The sequence below is a fragment of the Spermophilus citellus genome (genome assembly GCF_964194105.1).
Source record: "Spermophilus citellus genome assembly, chromosome: 9".
NCBI lineage: Eukaryota > Metazoa > Chordata > Mammalia > Rodentia > Sciuridae > Spermophilus > Spermophilus citellus.
Genome location: NC_138191.1, coordinates 75629170 through 75653816, shown reverse-complemented (window position 1 = coordinate 75653816; position 24647 = coordinate 75629170). Strand labels below are relative to the sequence as shown.

The window sequence follows — 24647 nt, the reverse complement described above, 5'->3', positions numbered from 1 at the left end:
AAAGTGCTAAATTGTTGTTCATGGCTTTTGTGTCTAGGAGTAGGACTTTCCTTAGAAACTGGGGTAGGATTAGAAGACACTCAGACTGTGGGGCACCCAGAGGACTCTCAAGGTCAAGAGCTGACCTGTTAACACTTCCATTTTCAGGAACTCTGTCAATGCCTTCTGTACCTCTAAGAATGAGCAAGGCAAGGTCAGGGAAGCGGTGTGTGTTCTCTTTCCTTTACGCTGGAATATCCATTTACAAGTGAAAGGCATTTTTTTTTCTCATTAATTTGATTATCATAGGAGAAACCTTTCTGTTCCTAAATGAGTTTCTCTAAGCTTATATTTCTCTACTTTTTGATAAGACGAATGAAATATTTCCAGAATTGTCTGAGTGGGAAAACTTTCCCTTTTTATATTCATAGTAAGGAAAGCAAACTGAACATCTTTAGCTATACCACTGCTTCCACAACAGGACCTCCCTCTGTGACCTGCACTTTGGTATCAGTTGCCTCTGCAGTCTAGAGGAGCCCAAAGAGGAAGGAAAGTACAGGAAGGCCAAGCAAGATGGGGAAACTCCACATCTGGAGAAAGGAAAATAGAAAGAGGGTCAGATCAGCGTGTTCTGTGAGTTCCGTGGGAGCCGAATCTGTATCCTAGAAAGCTCAGGAAAGTAGTCCAAACCAGAAATAAACTAGGCATGCAGCCAGGACGAACAGCTAAAAAATCTCTCTGGAACTGTGGCCTGTCAAATGCTGGTGTGCAGGCAGCCTCCCCTGCCTGCAAGGTTAGAACAAACTCCTACCTACAGTACTTCTCCTTTCTTCTCTCCTTCGCATCTAAAGCAAAACCCTGCAGAGTACAAAGCGGGAATGGGGACCAAACAAGGACTTCCAGCTCAGAAGTCCTTTGATAGTCTTTGCCTTCTTTTTCTTTTAAAGCCTCCGAAGTGTGTTAATGCCATGGAATAGCGGGATGCCCTTGCCTTGTATGATAAATGTGCTGGTGTAAAGCAATTGTCAGAAAAGTCTCTACAGAGGAATTAAGGCAGCTACGAGAATTGCTTCAGATGGTGTATTCATTCATTTATTCATCAAAGTGTTGTGGCATCCACTCAATGTCCGGCATCGAGCCGAGCACTGGATGAGGAACAAATGTGAGACAAGACCTTCTCCTGTGACTTGTGAATTCATAATGTATATGGTGGGAAAGTCAACTAGGCAAATACACAAGTATGCAATTAAATTGCAATTTGTTGAAAGTGCTATGAAGGAAACAGCCATGATGTCAAGCTAGAGAGTTAAGACAGGCAGGCAGCGGAAGAGGGAAACAACTTTAGATAGAGTAGCCAGGGAAGACCTTCCTGAAATTTAATCTGAGACCTGATGGGTGAGATGGAACTAGGTGTATTATTATAGGTCAGAAATGGAAACAATTTTCACTCTGGCTATTCTGGGAAGAGATGAAAGCATGTGTTTACAAAGAGAGATCTTGATTTACAAGGTCACCCAGTCTAAAGAGGAGAATTTCACCCCTATGCTTCTGAAGAGGACTTTCCTGGTTCTCTTGCCTCCCTGCCTATATTTTATATTCCTTTTTACTGTGTTATTTTTCCCCCTTGATGTTACTAATGTCTGACACACTCTCTAATTTACTTATTTATCTGGTTTGTTTCCTTATATCAGTCCATGATGTTGCTATAACAAAATGCCTGAGGCTGTGTAAGTTATCAAGAGGTTTATTTGGCTCACAATTCTGTTGGCTGGAGGGTCCTAACAGCACAGTGTGGCATCCTGGCACAACGTGGCAGAGAAGCAGAAAGGAAATATGCTGTGTGCCCAAGGAGTCAAGCTTACGCAGTGGCCTTGCTTTCTAAAGACCTGCTCTTTTGAGAAATTCACACCATCAGACCAGCACTAATCCTTGCTGTGAGTAGTGGCCCCATGTAGGAAGAGACTCTTAAAAGTTCCACCACTTCAACTATTGAACTGAGGACTAAACTTCAGCATGTGAACCTAAAGGGGACATACTCAGACCACATCCAAATCACTGCACTCCACTAGTGAACTGTGAGCTCTTAGAGGAGCTGAATTCATCTGTTCTGTTGGCGAGGACTGTGTCCCAGTGCCTGCAAGAGTAACTGGCATGGAGCGGGTGCTCAGTGAGTGCTGTTGCTACTGCTCTGAGCGATTTCTCGTGGTTCCTCGCCTCCCAAGAGGAGAGTGATAGAGAAGAAAGATTAAGAGTTTTGAAATTGACCATATCTGGGAGAATATGCTATGCCTTACAGGGTTGTTAGATTAAAGCCAGAAAATGTACAGAGTAAATGAGTTTCATCGGGTATACATAAGAGCCAACTAAAGATCATTTTCTGGAGGTTTCCCATTTGTTTCCTCCCTGGCACATGCTGTGAGAGTGAGAGTTACAAGGCACTGGAGTAGGCGAGGTGATGTCTAACACTCTCCATTCCCTTGTTGGGGTCCCCCTAGTTTCTTTCAGTGCCTTCCCACAGCCTCCCTCTGTCACACACCCCTCACCAGTCTTCTCTTTCCTCTTGTCCCACCAAGAACTCCCATCTGTCTTCCTAATCCCTCAGGGTCCTTGCCTCTGGTTGACAAGAGAAAGCTGATTGATCTGCAACCAGTTTGTGCTAAACCCTGAGTATGACTGCCAGTCCTCGGTTCTGCATGAGCAAGAATGGGTACAGCACGCAGAGACACGACCCTGCTGCTCCTGGGTTCAGGTTCCCCTTCTGCTGGGCTTGAGGAAACACTGCATCCTTACTTTCCCATTTCAAAGTTTGCTGACTAATCTCAAGAAAGCTTTTTGAATTCTTTTGCCTCAGGAAAGGGAAAGGAAGAAGGAAGAAAGCGAAGCTAAAGGTTATGGAGGAGTAGAAGGAGTACAGAGAGTTGAGAGGAAGTGGGGGAGAAAGGAGATAGGGAATGAATGAAAAAAAAATAAGAAGAAAGGCAGAGAGTAAAGAGAGCCTCTTAGGTGTTGGCTTAGCTTTTATCTAGTGATGTTGACAGCAAGTTCCATGGAAACCCTAGTGCGACATAGTAAATTGCTCTACTTTATAATATTATTTCTAATGATAAAAGTAATAGAAAATAACTTTCATCAAATACCATGCCAAGAGCTTGTATTAGTTATCTTCATCAAATGTTCCATTCCTTTGAAGGCAAATCCAATCATGCCTCTGCTCAAAATTCTTTAATCTGCCCCATCTTACTGAGAGTGACAGCCAACATCCTACTAGGATCTGACCACACCCCACCTCCTTGCCATTTTTGAGCAAACTAATTGTCCTGCCACAGGGTCTTTGTATTGGTTATTCTTTGGCCTGGAATAAACTTCTCCCAAATGTAGTCATGACTTTCTCCTTTACTCCTTTTAGACAGGTCTTCTTCTTTCACTTTCTAAGCAAAAGCTCCCTGGACACACCTTATGTAAGTCCACTCCCCCTACTGGCAATTCCTACATTATCTGCCTCCTCACTTTCCTTTAATGTCCTCTATACTTCTTATCACCACCAAGTATATGATATTACTTTATACCCTTTGTTTCTCTTTGGCTTCTAGAAATGAGTTCAGTGACTATGACAGATTTCTTCTTGATTCATAATGGGCACTCACTATTTCCTAGTGTGGTAGACAGAAAAATGAAGCCACATCAGGTAAGTCAAGTTTTCAAGGTCGCCAATAGGAGGTGGCAAAGCTAGGCTTCCAGTAGATCTCTGCCTATGTCCAGAGCCCCTGCTCTTCACCCCTGTGCTAGAGGGCTCCCCAGGGGTTTTCCACACTGTTAGGACACCTGACCCAAGGGGCAGGTTGGTATTAGGAAATGCCTTTTTATTCACAGTGAAATGTAATTGTGTAAAGCAAGACCAGAGGGAGAGACAGCAAAACCTGGACTGTGAGGCAGGGTGGGTGGCAGCCCACATGATAAAGCTTTGCCTGTCTGATTTATTCCGGCCATAGGCTGGGAAAGCAGTGGTGTGTGGCAGGTAGGGATTTGGGGAGATAGAAGTTCTGGATTCAAATTCTTACTGATCTATTTCTTCAGTTTTGAGACTTTGGCCAAGTTATCTAATACTCTTGAGCATCCACTTTCTCCTCCATGAAACTGAGTTAGATAAAAAGGAAAAATGCCTACCCTGAGGGTGAATTTAAGCATTAAACAGGACAGTATACTCTGTTCTCAGCACAGTACCTGGCTCATGTAGGGCTCGGTATGTATTATGGTTTAAATATCCGGTGTTCCCCAAAAGCTAATGTGTAAGACAATGCAAGAAGGGTTAGGGATGAAATGATTGGGTTATGAGAGCCTTAATCCAATCAGTGACAAAATCCCCTGATAGGGATTAACTGGGTGGTGACTGACATTGGGTATGGCTAGAGGAGGTGGGTCTTTGGGGCCTTGCATTTGGGGTATATATTTTGTCTCTGGGGAGTAGAGTCTCTCTCTCTCTCTCTCTCTCTCTCTCTCTCTCTCTCTCTCTCTCTCCTTCCTGATGTGATAGCCTAAACCACTTTCCTCCACTGCACTCTTCCACCATGATGTCCTTCCTCACGTTGAGCTCTGAAGAACGGAGTCCACCGTCTATGAACTGAGACCTCTGAAACCATGAGCCCCCAAATAGACTATTCCTCCCCTAAAATTGTTCTTGGCTACACCATTAAAAAATGACTCAAATAGTAAGCACTCAAGAAACTACTGTTGTTATAATCATTATCAAGTTTTTTTACTACCTATATATTGAGAAAGTTTCAGTGTGTGTGTGTGTGTGTGTGTGTGTGTGTGTGCGTGCACTCATGCAGAGACAGAAAAAGACAGATGGAGAGACAGCAAAGAGAGGAAAGAGAAGATAAAGGAGAGGAGAAGATAATTGTTATTTCATACTCTATGATCTACTAGGAAAAATTTGGTAGCATGTAAGCAATTTAAACTTTGGTGACCCATAACCAATACCTAGTTCCTTTGCTGCTACTCCTGATTTAATTGAATACTTATAGTAGAATTTACTGTACATTTGCTTGCTACATATCTTGCTGATATGTAGCTCTGGGCTGGGGTTGTGGCTCAGCGGTAGAGCACTCGCCTAGCACATGTGAGACCCTGGGTTTGATCCTCAGCACCACATAAAAATAAATAAATAAATAAATAAATAAATAAATAAATAAATAAATAAATAAAGGTATTGTGTCCAACTACAACTAAAAAATGAATTAAAAAAAGAAGTATGGCTCTGGAGCTTATATGCCTGGGTTTAAGTGTTTGCTCTGCTCTTGTTAACTCTGATTTGGGACAAGTTTCTTAATCATATCAACAAAGTACAATTTTGAGCAGTAAATTGAAATAATGCATATACAGATGCCTCTCAATAATGATGGAGATACATCCTAATAAGCCTATTCCAAGTTGAAAATATCAAGTCAAGAATGCATTGAATCACCTAACCCACTGAATAGCATTGCTTAGCCTGGCCTACCTTAATAATGCTCTGAACACTTACATTATCCCCCAATTGGGCAAAATTATCTAACACCAGCCTATTTTGTAATAAGGAGTTAAATATTTTATGTAATTTATTGAACAGTGTACTGAAAATGAAAAACAGGTTGGCTGTCCAGTTGCACTTTCTCATCATCATAGAGTAAAGCAATTTGAAGTCAAACCATCATAAGTTGGGGACCTTCTAAAAAGTGCTCAGCATGGAGTCAGCTCCATGATGTTTAATAGATGTTACTTATAAATTGTCCTTGATCTTTATTTTAGGAGCTAAATGAAAATGGAACTTTAAAATTTTGTTAATGCTTGATTTTAATACTCTCTCTGCAAATTCTGGCAATAATTGTACAACAACATTCTTCCTGCTTTTCATAGAAGCCTACCAATGAGAATCTCTGGAAATAAGTGTTTACCATGACAAGCGTATTTGGTTCTTAGAGAGCCCTACAAATTAAAATAGCCCATGCAGAATGGATTTGAAAAATGGCCTCCACTATTTATTTTCTAACTTTCTATACTGTGTTGCTGGCAGAGATAAAACTTATTATTTAGCAGCAACTGGTCTAGTCTGTAGTTTTATTGCCTTGTGCACTTTCTGACCCTATTGATTTACCCTGAAAGTCTAATTTAGTGTGAGACCACCTGTGATTTTTGTGCATTTCAAAACGTGGAAGTATCTTTCCCAGCAACTTGTACATTCTGATTTCCTTTGCACATGAGAGTTGATGTAGAAAAGGCAACTGAGCAGAGGTTGGCAACCTTTTAGAAGTGCTATGCCAAGTCTCCATTTATTCACTCTAATTTAAGGTTTTCAGTGCCAGGATGAAACTCCTCTCTTCCAAACCACTGGAGACTGAGGACTCCCAAGACAGAAGGAGGCTACAGAAATTGAAATTATCATTGCGTGATGGATTTTCTAATTTCTTTTCTTTCTTGAAGACCAAAAATTTTGAAAACACTGATGCCAATTTTAGGCCAGCCAGAATGATCATATGTGGTGAGGTGGCTAGAGGAGGAGATTGCAGGAACCTCTTGACGTTTTATATGCAACATCTGTGCACTCATTTAGTAGTCCACTGATTAAATCAATGTTGATTCCCTGATAAATGTGCCAGCCCCTTTGGTTATGGCATTGCAAATGCAATCCTTTACTGTTGAAGGATAAGTCAGACAATGTATTGAATGCAGCTAGCAGAGTATTCAGTAATGAAAACCTTTAGTTTTCATCTCTCTCTCCAATTTTACATAAGTAATAAGTGTATACAGTAAATAGTACAGAAGGGTTATCAGGGGAAAAAGCAACAACTCCTCATGCTGCTTCTGCTTTCTCCTAGTCATAGTCTTCAGAGTATTAACTTAAAAAAAAAAAAGAATCATTCAGTTTTTCTGATTCTTATGGTGCATTAAATAACACAAGCCCCTGAACTCTTGTAGGGAAATTCCCTGCTGGTCCAAGCGAAGCTCATCTTGGCCAGGGGCAAAGGTCCCTTTTTCAAGTTTTCCAGGTAAAATTCTCACAGGCCCCCATGATTGCTGGATACCAGAACAGTTGTCTAAGGAAATGAGCTGGCATGGGTAGTGCACAGGAGAGGATTGCCCATCTCCCAAGTCCATTCTGCAGTGTTTTCCAAACTTACTTGGGGGGATCCCCTTTTGTCCTTTTGATATGTAATCCCTTGCCTGTTGCTTTGTTTCCCCTGTCCTCTCTTATGCCTTTCTTTATGTTTTGGGGTCTCCAAGAAGAGAAACCCTCAAACAGACTTCTTGATCTGTGACTTTGAATCTTTGTTTTCCCCTTCAATATGGACGAGTGGAAGGTGCCTGGGGAAGGAAAGTAGCTCTTGGGGTACAGGTGACACAAAAGCTCTGGAGGGAAATGCAGAGAACAGCTAGATTAATATTTCAGGACAGGACCATCCTGCTAGCATAGTCCCCGCTTATCCACAGAGGGTATGTGGCAAGACTGCCAGTCGTGTCTGAAACTGATACTCGGAACCCCATATATACTGTGCTGTTTCCCTGTCTTCTCTGTAGTGTGGCTATAGAGGACCAGAGCTCAATGATCCTTACCTGTTTTATGCACTGCTGCTTCCTTTGCAGAACTGCTATTTTGCATTGGGTATTATGAGGTGAAACAAGTGTTAGCTTGAACACAAGGGCTGAGATACCATGACAGTAGATCTGATAAAAGAGACTGCCACTGAGTGATCAACCGGTGTTTAGCTCCACTGCATGGGTGGGCTGTGCCCAGGGCTGAAGAGCTTCGAGGTTGGGGCAGCAAGAACTCCTGAGTTTTCATCACCGCCACTCAGAATGGCACATAATTTAAAATCCATGAGTTGTTTATCTCTGGTATTTTTCATGTACTATCAGGCCACTCTATTGACCATAGATCATTGTGGAATGGGAAACCATGATGTTAGGGGATCTCTGTATTTTCGTATTTTACTATTCATTGATTTATCAACTTTAGATGTTATCTGTTGATGCTGCTAAAAAAGGGGGGGGGATTCATTCATACTTCCTTCCTAACTTCCTTTTCCTTCTCTTCCCAAAGTTTGATAGACAGTATTGTTTTGATTTTGATGTTTTCCTTTGTAGTTTTTAGTCATGAACTGAGATCTCCTGTCACATCACCTAAGGCAGCCTTTCTTGAGTGTCCACCTGACAGGGCATTCGATCACTACTCTGCACTCTCCTTCTTTCGTTGTCAAGGTCAATGTTCTGTACTGCAGCCATATTTAAAGTCTGTAAGTTTTATAACAGCTTTATTATGAAAGTTGAAATGCAGGAAATTGGATTTATATTATTATTTTGATTAGCACAATTTGGAAATGGACTGTAAATTAGAAAATATTATTTCAGTTAATTTTTCTGAATTTGTCATTAGATTTACAATGTGCATCCTGAAAGATCACAAGGTCTGCAGTATATTTTCAGATAGTTTAGCAAAATATATTTATGATGGCAGGAGTGATCTGACCCTACTTTTTGTACAGAGAAGTCAAATATGGTGGTCCATTTGTGTACAGTGAATTAAAGAGCATTCTGCTATAACTGATTCAAATAAATAAATAAATAAATAAAACAGATAAACAACCATTAAAATATGTTTATATAAAAAATAAGATAAATGTGACAAAATGTTAATATTTGGTAAATCTAGGTGCAAGGAGTACCTGTGTACATTCTCTTATTCTTGTCACTTTTCTATTGGCTTAAATTCTTTCAAAATAAAAACTGAAGAAAAAAAAAAACCTAATCCATTTTGAAATAGAGATGTTTAAACAAGTTTAAAATAAATGAATGTAAACAGGCTTACATCCCCTTCATACAATTTACTAAGTACTGGAATCAAAAGGGAATGTTTAAGATTTAACTTTTTGAAGGTATAGCTGTCAATAATTATAAGATTAAGAAAAAAGAATGTGAAAATGTCCTTTGAATGACACATTTTAAAGCATTAACTTGAATCAGATTTCTTCAGCTCAAGTGCAAGTAATAATCTTCATAATCATGATTAAGATGGGTAAAATGAGAATCAAGTCTTAAATTTTTAAACCAAGACAGGTTTGAAAATAAACATGTTTTCCAGCTTCTTGGATAATTTTTCTATTATGCCAACCCTGACATGGGTTGCATTTATGATAATGGATTAAAATAATTGGTTTATCTCATCTAAACCATGAAATATTAGTGTCATAATGTCTTTTAGTATGTGTGCTATTATAAGGCCTGATGGTTGTGGAACAAATAGTAGCTTCTTAGAGTTTTCCCAAGCATGATTATACTGATAAATGATCATACTATTTTCAACACATCTCAATTTTCTATATTTATTTCCATGGCACTGGGGATTGAACCCTGGGCCTTGCCTGTGCTAGGTAATTACTCTACTGCTGAGCTATACCTCCAGCCACATCTTAATTTTCTGTCATATTTTTAAACTTTCATAATTTTTAAGTGTATATTTTTTATACATTATTTTAAATTTATTTTTTTGTGGTGCTGAGAATGGAACCCAGGGCCTCGCACGTGCTAGGTGAGCACTGTGCCGCTGACCCACAACCCCAGCCCCTACTTTCATAATTTGAAGGATTTGCAGCATCACATTCTTCTCTCACTCTCTGCTCATGTGACTGAGAAAAGTGTTAAAACCGAGTACAAAAGTTCAGAGGGTAGCTTAGTGCTGAGAAGCAAGGCAGATTTCATTCAACCTCGATCTTACATACTAAACAGCTTGTGCTGAGATGTTAATTCACTAGATTTTCTTCAGGATGTGCACGTCTATATTCAGACATGAGATTGGGTGAGAGTTTTCTTTATTGTGTATTAACTTTGTCAAGTTTGGCATCAGGCTTATGTTAGTTTCATAAAATGAATGAAATAACTCTATATTTTGTTCAGCTTGGGAACAGACCAAGTTGCCTAGTTGCATTAGTATTTTTAAGATTTAAAAGAATTCCTTTTCAAGGAAATATAAAGGTCTAAATTTCATTTTGAAAATATTTCATGGATAATATTTTTATGGTTTGGATGTGAGATGTCCTCCCAAAGCTCACCTGTGAGACAATGCAAGAAGGCTCAGAGGAGGGATGATTGGGTTAAAAGAAAGTCTTAACCCAATCAGTGAGTTAATCCCCTGATAGGGATTAAATGAGTGGTAACTGAACTGGTAGGTTTGATTGGAGGAGGTGGGAATTGGGGCATGGCCTTGAGGTATATACATTTGTACCTGGCAAGTAGAGACTTCTGTCTGCTTTCTGATCACTGTGATGTGAGCTGTTTTTCTCTGCCACCCTCTCCCACCAAGATGTTCAGCCTTACTTCAAGCCCTGAGGAAGGGAGACAGCCTTCTATGGACTGAGACCCCTGAAACTGTGAACCCTCAAATAAACTCCTTCTCCATAATTGTGCTGGTCGAGTCCTTAAGTCACAGCAGGGGAAAAAGCTGACTAAAACAATTGTTTATAGCTATTAATTTTTACTCTCAAGTCAGTTTTTAAATTTTGTACATTTCTAGAAAATTATCTTTTTATCTAGCTTTTCAAATTTCTTAGTATAAAGTGTATGTATATAGGATTCTATGATACGTTTTAAGCCCAATGTGTCTATGTTTTTATATTCTGGTTATAATTTCTGATTTGCTTTTTGTTTTCTCTTTTTCCGTCTTAATTAGATTTTCCATGTTCACTCATTTTGTTCACTCCTTTTCTGACACAGCAAGTCTTAGATTCATTTGTCCATTTTAGAATTATATATTGTCAATTTTATCTTTCACATTTTCTTTATTTCTTTTCAGATTTCGTGATGAGTAGGATGGTCATCTATCCCAGTCTGCTGGGGTATTCTAGTGTATTTCTTTATCCCAGGGTAGTCACCAGTAAGGAGTACCACCTTTCTCCTCAAAAATTTGTCAGTTGGAAAGTAAACTAGATGGCCAATCTAATGATGAGTAAACTATATAATTTCCCCTAAACACAGTGTTATGCTGTGGATAATCATACCCTAAGAGCTCATCATTAGAGTAAGACAGCTGTAATCTAGTAAGTGGATTAATCCATTTGGTGGATTAATAATTTGAAAGGACTACTACTGTACTGGATGGCAACTATAGGCATGCCTGGAGGAGGTGTGTCACTGGGTGTGCCTTGGAAGGGTTTACTTTTCCTGTGGTCCCTTGCCCATTTCCTCTCTGTTTCCTGGCTGCTGTGTCCTGAGCTACTTTCTTATGCCATGTTCTTCCACTGTGATTCTCCTTCTCACCTCAATCCCAGAGCAATGGACTCTGCCAACCATGAACTGAACCAACCATGAACTGAACCTCTGAAACCATGAGTCCCAAATAAACTTTTCCTCCTCTAGATTGTTCTGGTCAAGTACTTTTGGTCACAGCAATGCAAAACTGAGTAACCCACAGAGTAATAACCTGTAATTGTAATGCATGTATTCTTGAGCAGGGTGATCCATAGGGGATATGAAAATTGATTCCCTGGAGGTTGGGGGGGATGAATTACAAGGTCATTGATATTACAGTTTGTGCTATCTAAAGGGCAATAGTACATAAATAGATACATAGCAGCATACACAGATTTAAAATATTTGGGGAAAATAATTGCATCTGTATCTAATCTTTATCATTTCTTTCCTTGTCATTATTTCTTAAACAATACAGGATAACAACAATTTACATAGCATTTGCATCATATTATGTATAATAAATAATCTAAAGATGATTTAAAGTATGCAGGAGGATGTGGGTAAGTTATATGCAAATACTACATGAATTTATATAAGACATTTGAGCATCCTAGATTTTGGTGGCCATGGGGTGAGCAGTTCTCTGGTAATGTATCAAGTGTTGACTGTAAAGTTTATCTATGATATTAAATTTTCATGAGGGTGGGGGAAAGATGGTCTAAACCAGGCCCCTTAGAGGGACAAAAGTGAAAAGAAAGTTGAAAAGCATTGACATAATGCTGTTTAAAAGTTGTGGTTAATTAATTCTTTAAAAAAACTTAATTGATATATAGGCATTTAATAATTTGTAAGTAACTGTAGCTCCTTTTAAGCAAGGCTTGTTTTATTTTGTGGTGGTAGGATCGAACACAGGGACTTGGGCATGCAAAGCACATGCTCTACCACTGAGCTATACCCCCAACCCCCAAAGCTAGTCCCATGCAACACAGAAACACCCTTGTGGACATCACCAGTGACATTATCATTGCCCACGTGGTTATCCTTTTTGGACATGGTTCACCTTTCAAGAACATCTGAACAAATTGACTACTTCCTCCCATGAATACTACCTGCCTCATAGGATAAAGGAAATTAAGACAGTGAAGTGCTCAAAATTGTGCTTGTCTCTCGATTTTCCCTCTGCCTAACTGGCTGTTTTCAGACTTGGCTTGCTTTTCCACCTCTGGCTAATATCTAACTGCTGATGTGCTGAAGAGCCTGAGCCTTCTTTTCTCTACATCCCATTCCTAGGTGACCTCATCTGATTTCATTACTTTAAATCCTTCTGTATAACTTTATGCCTGCAGCCATAATGAAACCCAGGTAAAACCTGACCAAACCCTCTAGACTTAACCCATTTCACCTGCTCATAGTTCCTGAATAAGCCCTCTAGACTTAATCTGCCCTTAGTTAACCTCCAATCACCTTTCTCCAACCTCAGCCTAGAAAATATCCTTAACCCATATCTTTGGGGAGGTGGATTTGAGACTGGCTCTTCCATCTTCACATGCTTGGCTGCCTTGTGAATAAAGTCTCTTACAAAACTCATTGCTTCAGTGATTGCATGCTGTGTGATGGGCAGAGTGGGTCTGGTTAGTAATACTTGACACCTGTCATGAGTTTGTGACTCGCATATCCCTTTGCCTGCTTGACATCCCCATGTGGATGTATGATAGTTCCTTAATTAGGCACATGTTCAAAATACAGTGTTCTCTTCACAAATGCTCTTCTCATGCCTCCTCATTTCAGTAAATGTTACTGCCATCTACTGAGTTTTTCAAGCCAGACACTAAAATGCATCCTAGAAATTTTGCTGCCCAGACTTCCTCCATATTCTATCTATCAGCATTCAGATCAGTTATGTCTCCAGGCCTGTCCCTCTCTCGACTTTCCATGTTCCTCTCTAACCCATTAACTTTTGATTTGGTTCCTGACTGGTCTCTTGCTTTCCACTCTCACTCCCAGCCCATCTTCATAATTGATTCCCCACAGAGCCACCCAAGAGATCTTTGAAAGCTATAAAATACAAATATAAAGATTACTTGACTCCTCTTCTTAAAATTTCTACTGGCCTTTGTCTGCAGTTGGAATAGTGGTCATCCTTATCATGGCTACTCAGGCTCCTGCCTGTACCTCCCCTCCAGCCTCACTGGCCTCCACCTGCTCTCAGAACATGACACACCAGTGTCAGCCATGGAGTTGCTCACTGCTAACTCCATCCAGACACTTTAGGTCCCCTTCTCCAAGTGGCTGGCCATGCTTGTCTGAGAAATTTCAGTTTATATGTCATTCCTTCAGAGACTAGATCTACCACTACTGCCATCTCTTCTCCTCCAGTGACTTAGTTGCTCTATCCAGTTTGTTTGTTTGTTTCGAATCAGTGTTTATTGCAGAAATTTGCCCACAGTTCTAGTTGTGTGGCCCAACTGAGGTTGGTCTGGGCCCCTGCACTGGACAGGGCCGTTAGCCAGGATAGGGTGATGGAAGGGGGACTGAGGGGTCTGAATTGTGAGATGGTGTTTGAGGAGAGGCCTCAGTGTGGTCAGACCCACTCAGGGCCTTCATTATATGCTGCCCTCCATCACTCTGGAGAAGCTTGTGATCCTTCAACCCAAAGAGCATCGGCAACAAAATCATCTAGACACAAAACTGTCTCCTTCCCAGAGGCCTTATATTGTGGGCTTGTCCCCACTATCCAATCATAAGAACACACACTCAGACATGGACCTCCACCCCATATGGTCTTCAAAGGCCCACAGTATTTCAAAACCCTAGCAGGTGGGTCTTGAACAGCCAGGGGCAATGCCCCAGGGACTCCAAACAGCACCCCTTTGTTGCCCTGGTACAGCTTTCTCAGATTCACTGGGTCCCCAGACTTCCCTATAAATACCACTAACACGAGTATGGCATATCCCCACCATTATAGGGACCATGGCTGGGGAGGCACTATTGAAACTGAGGATAACAGATATTTATTTACCCATCCCTTTCCAGTAGCTGTCCTATTCCTGCCAACTACCGCTGCTATGACTCCATGATGGTGGTCCCAGTGAAGGTCATGCCAACTCCACATCCCACAGCAGGTATTCCCACCAGCTTCAGTTGGACCCTGCAGCCTACTGTCCTTCCTCCTTGGTCAGATGCAGCCTGTCCTATATGGTCTTCATAGAATTATCCTAATTTTTGGTATAGCTCCATGTTTTCTCCTGACCTTCCGCTGGGTCATGTCAACTCCATGGGGACTTGTTTCTACATGTTCAGCACATTATTTTCTTAGTATCTCAAACTGTGCCTGTGTACATCTTTGTGTATATTTTTTATTTTATGGACTTTGGGCTTAATTCTCATAGATGATGTCTATGAAATCATTCAGTATTGAGGGTTGACTATATTTAGAGGGTTTTTTCGATCGACGGGTTGGTTGGTTTTAAAATCAAGGTATCCATCAGATATGCGGAATTTGATGAGGTGTGTGCTGGTACTGGTGAGTACATTGGAGAGAGGTTTCTCTTTTATTTGATTCAAATGACTAGTTATGCTTTGCCAGTACTTCCCCAGAACTTCTAGGATTGCAGGTTTGGGGAAAATGTATCTAATATAGACAATTCTGTGTATATCTACATTCAGCTGTCAGGTTGGTTATTGAACTCTAACCCAATCTGCTGTTTTTCTTTTTCATTATGGTCCTTTAAAACAAAGCAAAGCAAAGTTAGGTGTGGTGGTGAATGTCTATAATCCTAATGACGAGGGAGACTGAGGCAGGAGGATCACAAGTTCAAGGCCAGACTGGGCAACTTATCGAGACTCTGTCTCAAAATAAAAAAGAAAAAAGGACTGGGGATGTAGCTCAGTGGTAAAGTTCCCCTGGGTTCGATCTCTCCAGTACAAAAAACAATAAAAACAAAACTGTTTTGGTAAATAGGCATTGAGATCAGAAGGAACATTTTAAAGAGGTTAAAGCATATGAAACAATTTGAAATAATTTTTCATGCAGAGGTTGACTTTATTGACTAAAACTGAATTTAAGAAGTATCTATGAGGGGCTGGGGATGTGGCTCAAGCGGTAGCGCGCTCGCCTGGCATGCGTGCGGCCCGGGTTCGATCCTCAGCACCACGTACAAACAAAGGTGTTGTGTCTGCCGAAAACTAAAAAATAAATATTAAAAAAAAAGAAGTATGTATGAAATTGATGTAATGTACTTAGCATCACATCTGGGTGATTAGAATTGCTGGTGCTTTAGTTGTTTACAAACCCATCATAGATTCTTTTTTGCTTAAATTCAAAATTATTTAAAATGAAATGCATCTCCCCAACCTCTTGGATTAATTTCTTCTCTCAATGGAGATGTAATGTTGTCAAAATTTCTTAAAAAACAACCTACAAGCTTATCCCCAAGCAGCTCTGGACCAGTGAACATTCATTAAAGAGAACCTTTTATTTTTTATTCTAATTGGAGAATAATATATATTCATTGTAAAGAAATAAAATAGAAATTATGTATATTCCTATGAAAGATAATTTCCATTTTAGTGTATTTCCTTTCAGTTATTTTTCTGATGTATGATCATTTTGAGAAATGCATTGTGATTTCCCTGTGTGATAAAGAGGATAAATCTGCTGGCTCATTTCCTTTTATAGACTGCCACCTTCTCTACCAAGCAAGAAAAAGTGAATTCTGGATTTTGCTTGGTTTGAAGCAATTTATGCTGGAAGAATTATAAAACGTAGAGTCTGTAATGTGAATTTGGCTCAGTCTGTATCAGAAAAAATAACATTCACCACTGCCAGAGAGGAAACTTTACATATCACCCATAGAGCCAAGGCTTTTGATACATATTTCATGATCACGGCTGAGGCTTTTCCAAATGCAGAGTGCTGTATCATTCATTCACTCTTTTAAACTACAAGATTATTTTTGGCTCTTCTTGTTGGCATGTAGGCCTTCCCGTTACTGATCTGCATGAACCATTTATCAAGTCGAGGGTTTAATCTATCAAAGTCAGAGTTTCTTTGTTCTGCCTCCCTCTGTCTTGCCTGCCCATATGCTATTGTCTCACATGTGTACACTGTTGGCTTAAAAAAGGTTATTTGGAATGCAAAGGTTTACCAGGTTTCTTCACTTTTACAAAATGATACATTATGGAGGGAAGTGATATTTTATAGGAAATGATATTATAAAGTTGATTAGTTTCTAGAACATTACTTTATGACATTCCAATTCTGCTTCTTTGCTAGAATTCCTGGATCTGTTTTTGCCTGTAGCTCCTACTTGTCCAACTCATTCATTATGAAACCCTGAATCATCTTTTGATTTCCTTCTCTCCCCTCTTCCAGACATTTATTGGACAGTCCATTCCTTTGGATTCTTTCTCCTGCTGATTTCTTGAGTCCACCCTCTGTTGTCCTTGTTTCCTGGACTCAGGATACTGCTGCTATCCTCATAGAAGGAAGGTGATCTGTTTTAGAATGCTTTGGGGTGATCCAGTTATAAAGTCCAAACATATGAAGTAATTAATAACACTGACTGCCTAACCTGCACCAAACTCCTGTCTAGACTCTGGGGATATAACCATGAGCAATAGAGTTAAACAAATAATAAAATTACCTAATGGGGCTTATGTTCTAGAATCCAGACAGAGATAAGAGAAAATTAAAAAAGAAAGAAGATATAGTGTTTGGATGTTGTTAAGTGCATGAAGAAAAGTAAAGCAGTGAAGGATCATAGGGAGAGCTGGGGGTGGACAGGGAAGGTATGGATGGAAAGCAGATCATAAGAATAACAGTGAAAGGTAGTGAAAACTCCAAGGAGTGTTGTGAGCAAAAAGAATATATCAAAAAGCATCCTGATTCTATCACTTAGTTTCTTGAATCTCCTAGTCCTGATACCAAACCACAGAGATCACCTATGCCTAAGCATAATGCAACAGGAACTGCAAATGCCCCTTGACTTGTGAAGGGAATATCTGATAAACCTACTGTCAATTCCACATACCCTAATCTGAAGAGGCATTTGATGCATCTGACCCTTTTAGCCTCACAGAGCAGCACTGTAGGGAGTCAGTTGTTTCCCCTTAATAGTGGGGCTGACTGGGAGCTGTGGCTCCTTCCACTGCCCAGCATCAGGAGAGTATCTGATCACATATCGCTAGCCTGGGAAAATCTGAAGTAAGAATTCTACTGAATTCATGTCTCTTTCACACCACTGTTAAGTCGAAAACTCATAAGCATTGACAGTATTAAAATAGCCACCAAGCTCTTCTATCCCTTTGAGACAACTCTTGCTGCAGTTTGAGTCTGAAATGTCCTGTAAAATTCTGCCTGTGAAAGGCTTGGTTCCCGCCCATGGTGCTATCTGGAGGTGGTAGAACTTTCAAGAATGGGGCCCAGAAGAGGAAGTTAGGTGACTGAGCACATGCCCTAGCAGGGACCCTGGCCACATCCTGCTTGTTTTCTCATGCTTCCTTTCATGCCCTCATGCATCTTCCAATTCCTATCCCTGCTGCAATATTTGCTTTTCTTTCTTTCTTTTTTTCCCCCTAGCTGGAAGATCCTTTTCTATCATCTCTTCAATATCTATATTCTATCTGCTTTATTGGATTCAGATTGGATATTTTCTCTGCTATGAAAACCTAAGAGAAATAATCTCCTCCTCTTCAGAATGTAAACAATAAACACTTTTTTTTTTCACTCTGCATTGTGTTTACTTACACAGGTGTGTGCCTCCTTGTTTCTTTCAAGCTTAAAGGTCTTTGAGGGTGCGCTTCTAGTCTGACTGGTCCTTTATCCTTCTACCATGCCAGGACTGTGCAGATTGTGGATAAAGAAGCTATTAACAAATGTGCTCAGTGTTATATTCACTCAGTGACAATTAAAAAATGTGGCCACACTGGAGTTCCACCAGATGAAGCTAAAATATAATACCTGCAATGGTAAAATGTGAGGTGCCTCACAAGTTAAAGACATGGAATGTTTGGCTTGGAAAGGAGAAAAATAGTGATAGACAAGATGCATTAATCCCACCCTTCCCCCCACTTTTTCAGTCTTTTTCTTAAATGATCTCTGGCAGTATTTATTAATGATGATAACTTCTTCTTTTAAATATTGTTTTTTTCTCCCCTGAATATCCATGATATATTCTGACCCTTTCTATCTCTTTCAGGGGCTTTTATTTCCCCATTAAATGTTTAATCTTGAAATTAAAGGTGAACCTAAGTGCAGTCTTAGATACTCTCTCTTTCTCAGTTCTGACTTCCTGATGTCTGTGGCTTCAATTTCAATCTATCTGATATGAATTGACAAATCAAAGATATTTCTATACATTAGTGATGAATCCCCAAAAGAGAAACTAAGAAACCACCCCATTTATTATACCCTCAAAAAAATAAAATAAAATACTTGGAATCAACTTAATTAAAGAGGTAAAAGACCTCTACAATGAAAACTACAGAACACTAAAGAAAGAAATTAAAGAAGACCTTAGAAGATGAAAAGATCTAGCTTGTTCTTGGATAGGCAGAATTAATATTGTCAAAATGACCATACTACCAAAATCACTATACAGATTCAATGCAATCTCAAACAAAATCCTAATGACATTCCTCATAGAAATAGAAAAGGCAATCATGAAATTCATCTGGAAAAATAAGAGACCCAGAATAGCCAAAGCAATCCTTACCAAGAAAAGTAAAGCTGGTGGCATTACTACTCCAGACCTTAAACTATACACAGAGCAATAGTAATAAAAATAGCATGGTATTGGCACCAAAATAGACCTGTAGACCAGTGGTACAGAATAGAGGACACAGAATGGAAACTTTGGTATATACACATAATGGAATATTATTCAGCTTTAAAAGAGAAAAGAATCATGGCATTTGCAGGTAAATGGATGGAGTTAGAGAATATAATGCTAAGTGAAGTAAGCCAATCCCCAAAACTCAAAGGCCGAATGTCTTCTCTGATATGAGGATGCTGACTCATAATGGCGATGTGGGGGGAACATGGGAGGAATGGAGGAAAAGGGGTAGGAAAGACGGTGGGATGAGTTAGACATCATTACCCTAAGTACCTGTATGAAGACATGAATGATGTGAAAATATTTTGTGTACAACCAGAGACTTATAATATGAAATGAATTGCATCCTGCCATCATATATAACAACTTAGAATAAATAAATAATTTAATAAAAAATTATACATCAACCCTGGAACCCCTATTTTCCTAAGGTATCTCAAATGCTCCTTAGACTCAACAAGTACTTACAGAACTCATGAACCTTTTCCACTCTTTCCAGTGTTAATGAATGGAAATGTAGGGCTCCTCACATATGAGCCACAATTCAGTAAGTGACTTCTGGCATCTTCATTCCTCATATCAATCTACCCCAAGCTCTCAATTTTACCTTCTAATGTATCTATTGTTCATTTAAAGATGGATCATCCTCATATGGGGTACCATGGTTCCATTCCTAGACTTTTCCAATATCTTGACACTCACCTCTTCTATGCTGTTTTCCAGAGTGATTTTTTTACAATGTAGTTGCCAGGGTGATTTTTTTTCAAATGCAGATTTAATTATCATGTTTCCCTGGGTATTCTCAGTGGCTGCCTGTGCCTTCCTAGGATTCCTAGATATAGTCCACAGGGGCCTATTCAATTTGGCCTTCCAACTCCTCCAGCCTCCAGCCTCATCTCCAGCTGTGCTCCTTTGGCCGACCTTCAGTCCATCCTTCAGGCAAAGAGGACAAATCACTCCCACTGTTTGGAATGCTGTTCTCTCTAGTGTCCACCTACAAACCTGTCAGATCTTGTATCTTTTATATATATATATATATATATATATATATATATATATATATATATATATATATATCTTTATTTTATTTTTATGTGGTGCTGAGGATCGAACCCAGTGCCTCATGCATGCTAGGCGAGTGCTCAACCTCCGAGCCACACCACAACCCCAGCCCCTGATCTTGTACCCTTGAGGAAGCATCTTCTTGTGTCCCTGATTAGGTCAAAACTACTATTAGACTCTCTCCTAGCACCATGTTGTAAAAACATTGCTATTATAACTTTATATTTGTTGCTGATTATTTCTGGGAACAGGGTGAGGAAAAGGAGAGTTGCAAAAGACAAACTAAAAGAAAAACCAAAGGCCAGACTGTGAAGAATTTAGTAAACCAGGTTAAGCCAGGCCTAGTGGAGCACATGTGTAATCCCAGCAGCCAAGGTGGCTGAGGCAGGAGGATCGCAAGTTCAAAGCCAGCCTCAACAACTTAGCAAGTTCTTAAGTAACTTAGCAAGACCCTGTCAAAAAGCTAGCATGGTGGCACACACCTGTAATTCCAGCAGCTTGGGAGGTTGAGGCAGGAGGATCATGAGTTCAAAGCCAACCTCAGCAAACAAGAGGCACTAAGCAACTCAGTGATATCCTGTCTGTAAATAAAATACAAAATAGGGATTTGGATGTGGCTCAGTGGTCAAGTGCCCCTGATTTCAATCCCTGGCACCACCACCCCACCAAAAACAAAATACAAGCTGGGGATGTAGCTGAGTTCAATCCCTGGTACGGAAGGAAGGAAGGAAGGAAGGAAGGAAGGAAGGAAGGAAGGAAGGAAGGAAGGAGAGAGAAAAGAAGAATATAATAAACTAGATTTTTAAAGTTTTGGAATTTGTGCTGGAAACCATGAGGAGCCTTTAGATCATTTTTAGAGGAAATGACAATATCATATTTACATTTTGCAAGTGTTTTGGGTTGAATTGTGACCCCTCATAATTTGTTTTTTAAAGTGTTAACCCCAATACTTCAAAAAGAGACCTTATTTAGAAACAAGTCTTTGCAGATATAATGAATAAGACAAGGTCATGCTGGAATAGGGTGGGCATATTAACCAACGAGAGTAGTGTTTTTATTTTTACAATTGCTGTGTGGAAGAGATAAAAATGCACACAAGGAGAACACTACGGAAAGATGGAGTTACAACTCTTCAAGCCAAGTCCCCGTCCGAAACTGTGAGAGAGGGCTGCAACTGTCCTTCACTAGCACCCACAGAGGTAGCCTGGCTCTGCCCACAAGGTCACCTCAAGCTTCTAGATTCCTTTGGTAAACAGTCCTGGCAAACTCATATATTAAGGACAATTCAGAGCAAGCAATAATGGCTTGGAAGTGGGCAAACTGAATACGAGGAAACGACCTAAGGCTATAAAAATAAGAGATAATAGTGACTGTGGGGAAGATTAGAAAGGTAATTTGAAAGGAGAATCAATTGAGACGGATGAATGATTTCCCCGGCCAAGTTGAGAAGAGTGGCTTGAGAATGATGGAGGATTTCAATTATCATTTATTGATCAATGCCTCCCAAAAATGCATGTTTAGTTATGACTTCTCTCTAGTCTTCCAGATTTTCATATGGGAGTGCTAATTCAACTCACTTTGCCAACTCTACATAGTCACTTTTATAATTAATGACTAATAATAAAGGTTACCATGTAGATGAGAAAGAAGCCTTAATATATAACTTCTCCAAGTAAAAGTTAAAGGGAAGTTAAAGGGAACTATACGTTCATTCTACTTTAAAAAAGAAATTTTCATCAACCAGAGCTTCCCAAAATGAAATGGACTCTCTTAGGGTGTAGATTTCTATCTCTGATGTCAGTTCTGAATAACCACATGTCTAAGATTTTAGTCTGGTCATCCTTCTCTTCTGCATTCTTATAGCGTTTTGTTTATAGCTCTCATATTGTTCTGTTTACATTCTGATTATATAAAGGCCTAGTGATCTTCTTCGTTTTGTGGTCAAATTTCTAAGAGCAAAGATCAAGTTTTGTTAATTTTGCCAGCAATTGGAGCCTAATGCTAAGCTGTATACATAATCACTTAATAACTGCTGCTCTGTTGAGATGCATAAGTGTGGACCTCAATTTCAAATATTCTCTACCTCAGCTATTTCATTCAATATTTTAGTAATAAATATGCCTGTCCATTTCCTTGCTTATAATGAAAATACAAAGTGTTGAGATAAAATATTTCTGCTAGCTAATCAATATTCCTGTTATCAATTATCCATGTGGGATCATATTATGCATTAATTTGGTTCTATGCTCTGCAGTATATGGTATATGTGTTGTGCAAAGGCATAATTGCTTATGTTCATACATAATAAGTAGATTGGGGAATTCGTCTGAAGGTATATCTTAGTTATTAATAGTGATTGTCAAGTGTACATTTCAAGTTTATAACCTCATTGGTCTTCTGGGAATTTGTGCCTCAATTTCAAGGAAAATTTAAACCTTTCCTTTCATGTACTCTTGTTCATTTAATCCTGTCAAAATACAAGATTTTGTGTCTAAGGAAAAAGAGCTAGAGGCTAATTAAAAGACTGAAGGCAAGGGTTTCATGGCCTTCTGAGTCCTCTGCAAACAAGCGATAAATGTAAATGAGTCAGAAACATACCTTGGGGTTTTTTAAATTGGGTTAAAATTTTTAATACAAAACTTACCATCTTCACCATTTTTATATGTTCAGTTCTGTGGTGTTAAGTGTATTCACATTGTTGAACTGATCTCTAGGACTTGCTCATTTTGCTGATCCATTAAATAGGGACTCTTTCTTTCCTTCCCCACACTCAGTAACTGTCATCTGCAATGTTTGACTCTTAGGATGCCTATTTTATGTGGAATCATGCACTTTATGTTTTTTGGTGGCTAGCTTTTTTCACTTAACATGAAGTCCCCAAGGTTTATTCATGTCCCTCTATATGACAGCATTTTCTTCCTTTTTAAGGCTAAGTAGTATTTCATTTTGTGTATATATTATGTGAATTCTTCTGCCTACAGATATTTGAGGTACTTGTACTTTTTTGCTACTCTGACTTTTTTCAGCTACATGTGCTTGAAAATATAAAGTTCCTAGGGCACATCCATTTTCAATTTTTCTTCTATAGGAAGGACAAAAGAATATTTTAATGCACTTGAAAAATTCTTAAAACTGTTTGTCACTTACCACTTCTTATTCTAAATTGTTATCCTCTGGTAAAAAAGGGTACCGACCATTTATTTAGACAGAATAATATTATGAAAATCAGTATCAGAAGCATTTAATACTCTGAAAATTAGACATTAAATGTGGTTGTCAGATAGTTAAATAGACTATGGAAATAGTTTTTAAGTTCCCAAAGGACCAAGGACTTTGGTGACAGATTTTTTTTTTTTAAGACAAACCTATTCCTTTAAAAGAAGTCTTTGAAATTAAATTTCTTTCCACACTATTGAAGGTAAAGCTTTTACTTTTGCTTTAATACTATAGTGAATAGAATTTCCTGTGATATCTTAGCTAATTCCATGAGTCACGTTACTGTGGTGTAGAAGCCTGTGCCAGTGGAAATCAGTGCCTTGTCACATAATCATGATCTTTTCTAAAAATTCACAAGGTCTTTATGTATGTAAAAATAAGTCCTAGCATTCTTTTATAATAATGACAAGCATAGTCTTTCAATTTTTCACATTCTGAAAATTGATACACTAACAGTACCATTTAACTGGTCTCTAATTTTCTGAAGATCAGTTTCATTAATGTACTCCATTGTTATAGTTCTTATGTCAACTGTATTGATGTGGCATCGATAAACATAATCTTTCACTTACCCTCACTTTTCCTTCTCTACTGTCTCTCCCTCGTCCCTGTCTTATCCACAGTCCTTAGCGATACAGGTATTGGGTGTGAAGATTAGAAATTACTATTACCTTGCTATTTCAAACTGAGATCCTCTTTTTAAATTAAAATTCTTTCTTCACTTAAAAAAATTAATGTATTGAATTTGTTTTCAATGAATTCTTTTCAGAATCCCTTGCCCCTATGTCATGTTTCTTTATAAATCAACCTGGGCATAAAATATTAAATTTTCTACCTTGCTTAATTTTGTCCAGTGATCCTTTTTTGCTTGCATGGCAGTTAAGAACTCTGTGAATTCAAGCCCATGATCTTTAAAAAACTTGATCTGATTGACCCCTCCAAATTTAGTCTTTTCTCTTGGCTCTTAATTTCACCAAAAAATTAGTTATCTACTATTTTTGTTGCTAGAAGTTTGAAAGTAGATCTTAAGTGCAAAAAAAAATTTGCATAGTCAATTCTAGTTTATTCCTGTTTTGGGGGAAAGAACAACTCTGATATTTTCCCCTCATGAAGTCTTTACCAAAAGCATTAAATGACAAGAAAAAAAATTAAAATAAAGTTACTGATTGCAGACTGCTATGTACTATCTTTCTCCCATTTTGAACATTTTTTTCTTTTTCTCTTTTTTTTTTTAGAACAAATCAGCAAAATAAAATTCCGGTTTATTGTTGGACAACATTGTTTCACACATACATCAAACAGGCCAAAAAAATAAACAGTAACTTCATAGACAAA

At 38.9% G+C, this 24647-nt stretch overlaps 1 protein-coding gene across 2 annotated transcripts in view; it reads left to right on the top strand.

The window, feature by feature from the left end:
- Positions 1-24647, top strand: part of ST6GALNAC3 (ST6 N-acetylgalactosaminide alpha-2,6-sialyltransferase 3) — a 519983-nt gene that overhangs the window by 252471 nt on the left and 242865 nt on the right. The gene's annotated exons all lie outside the window — the stretch shown is intronic.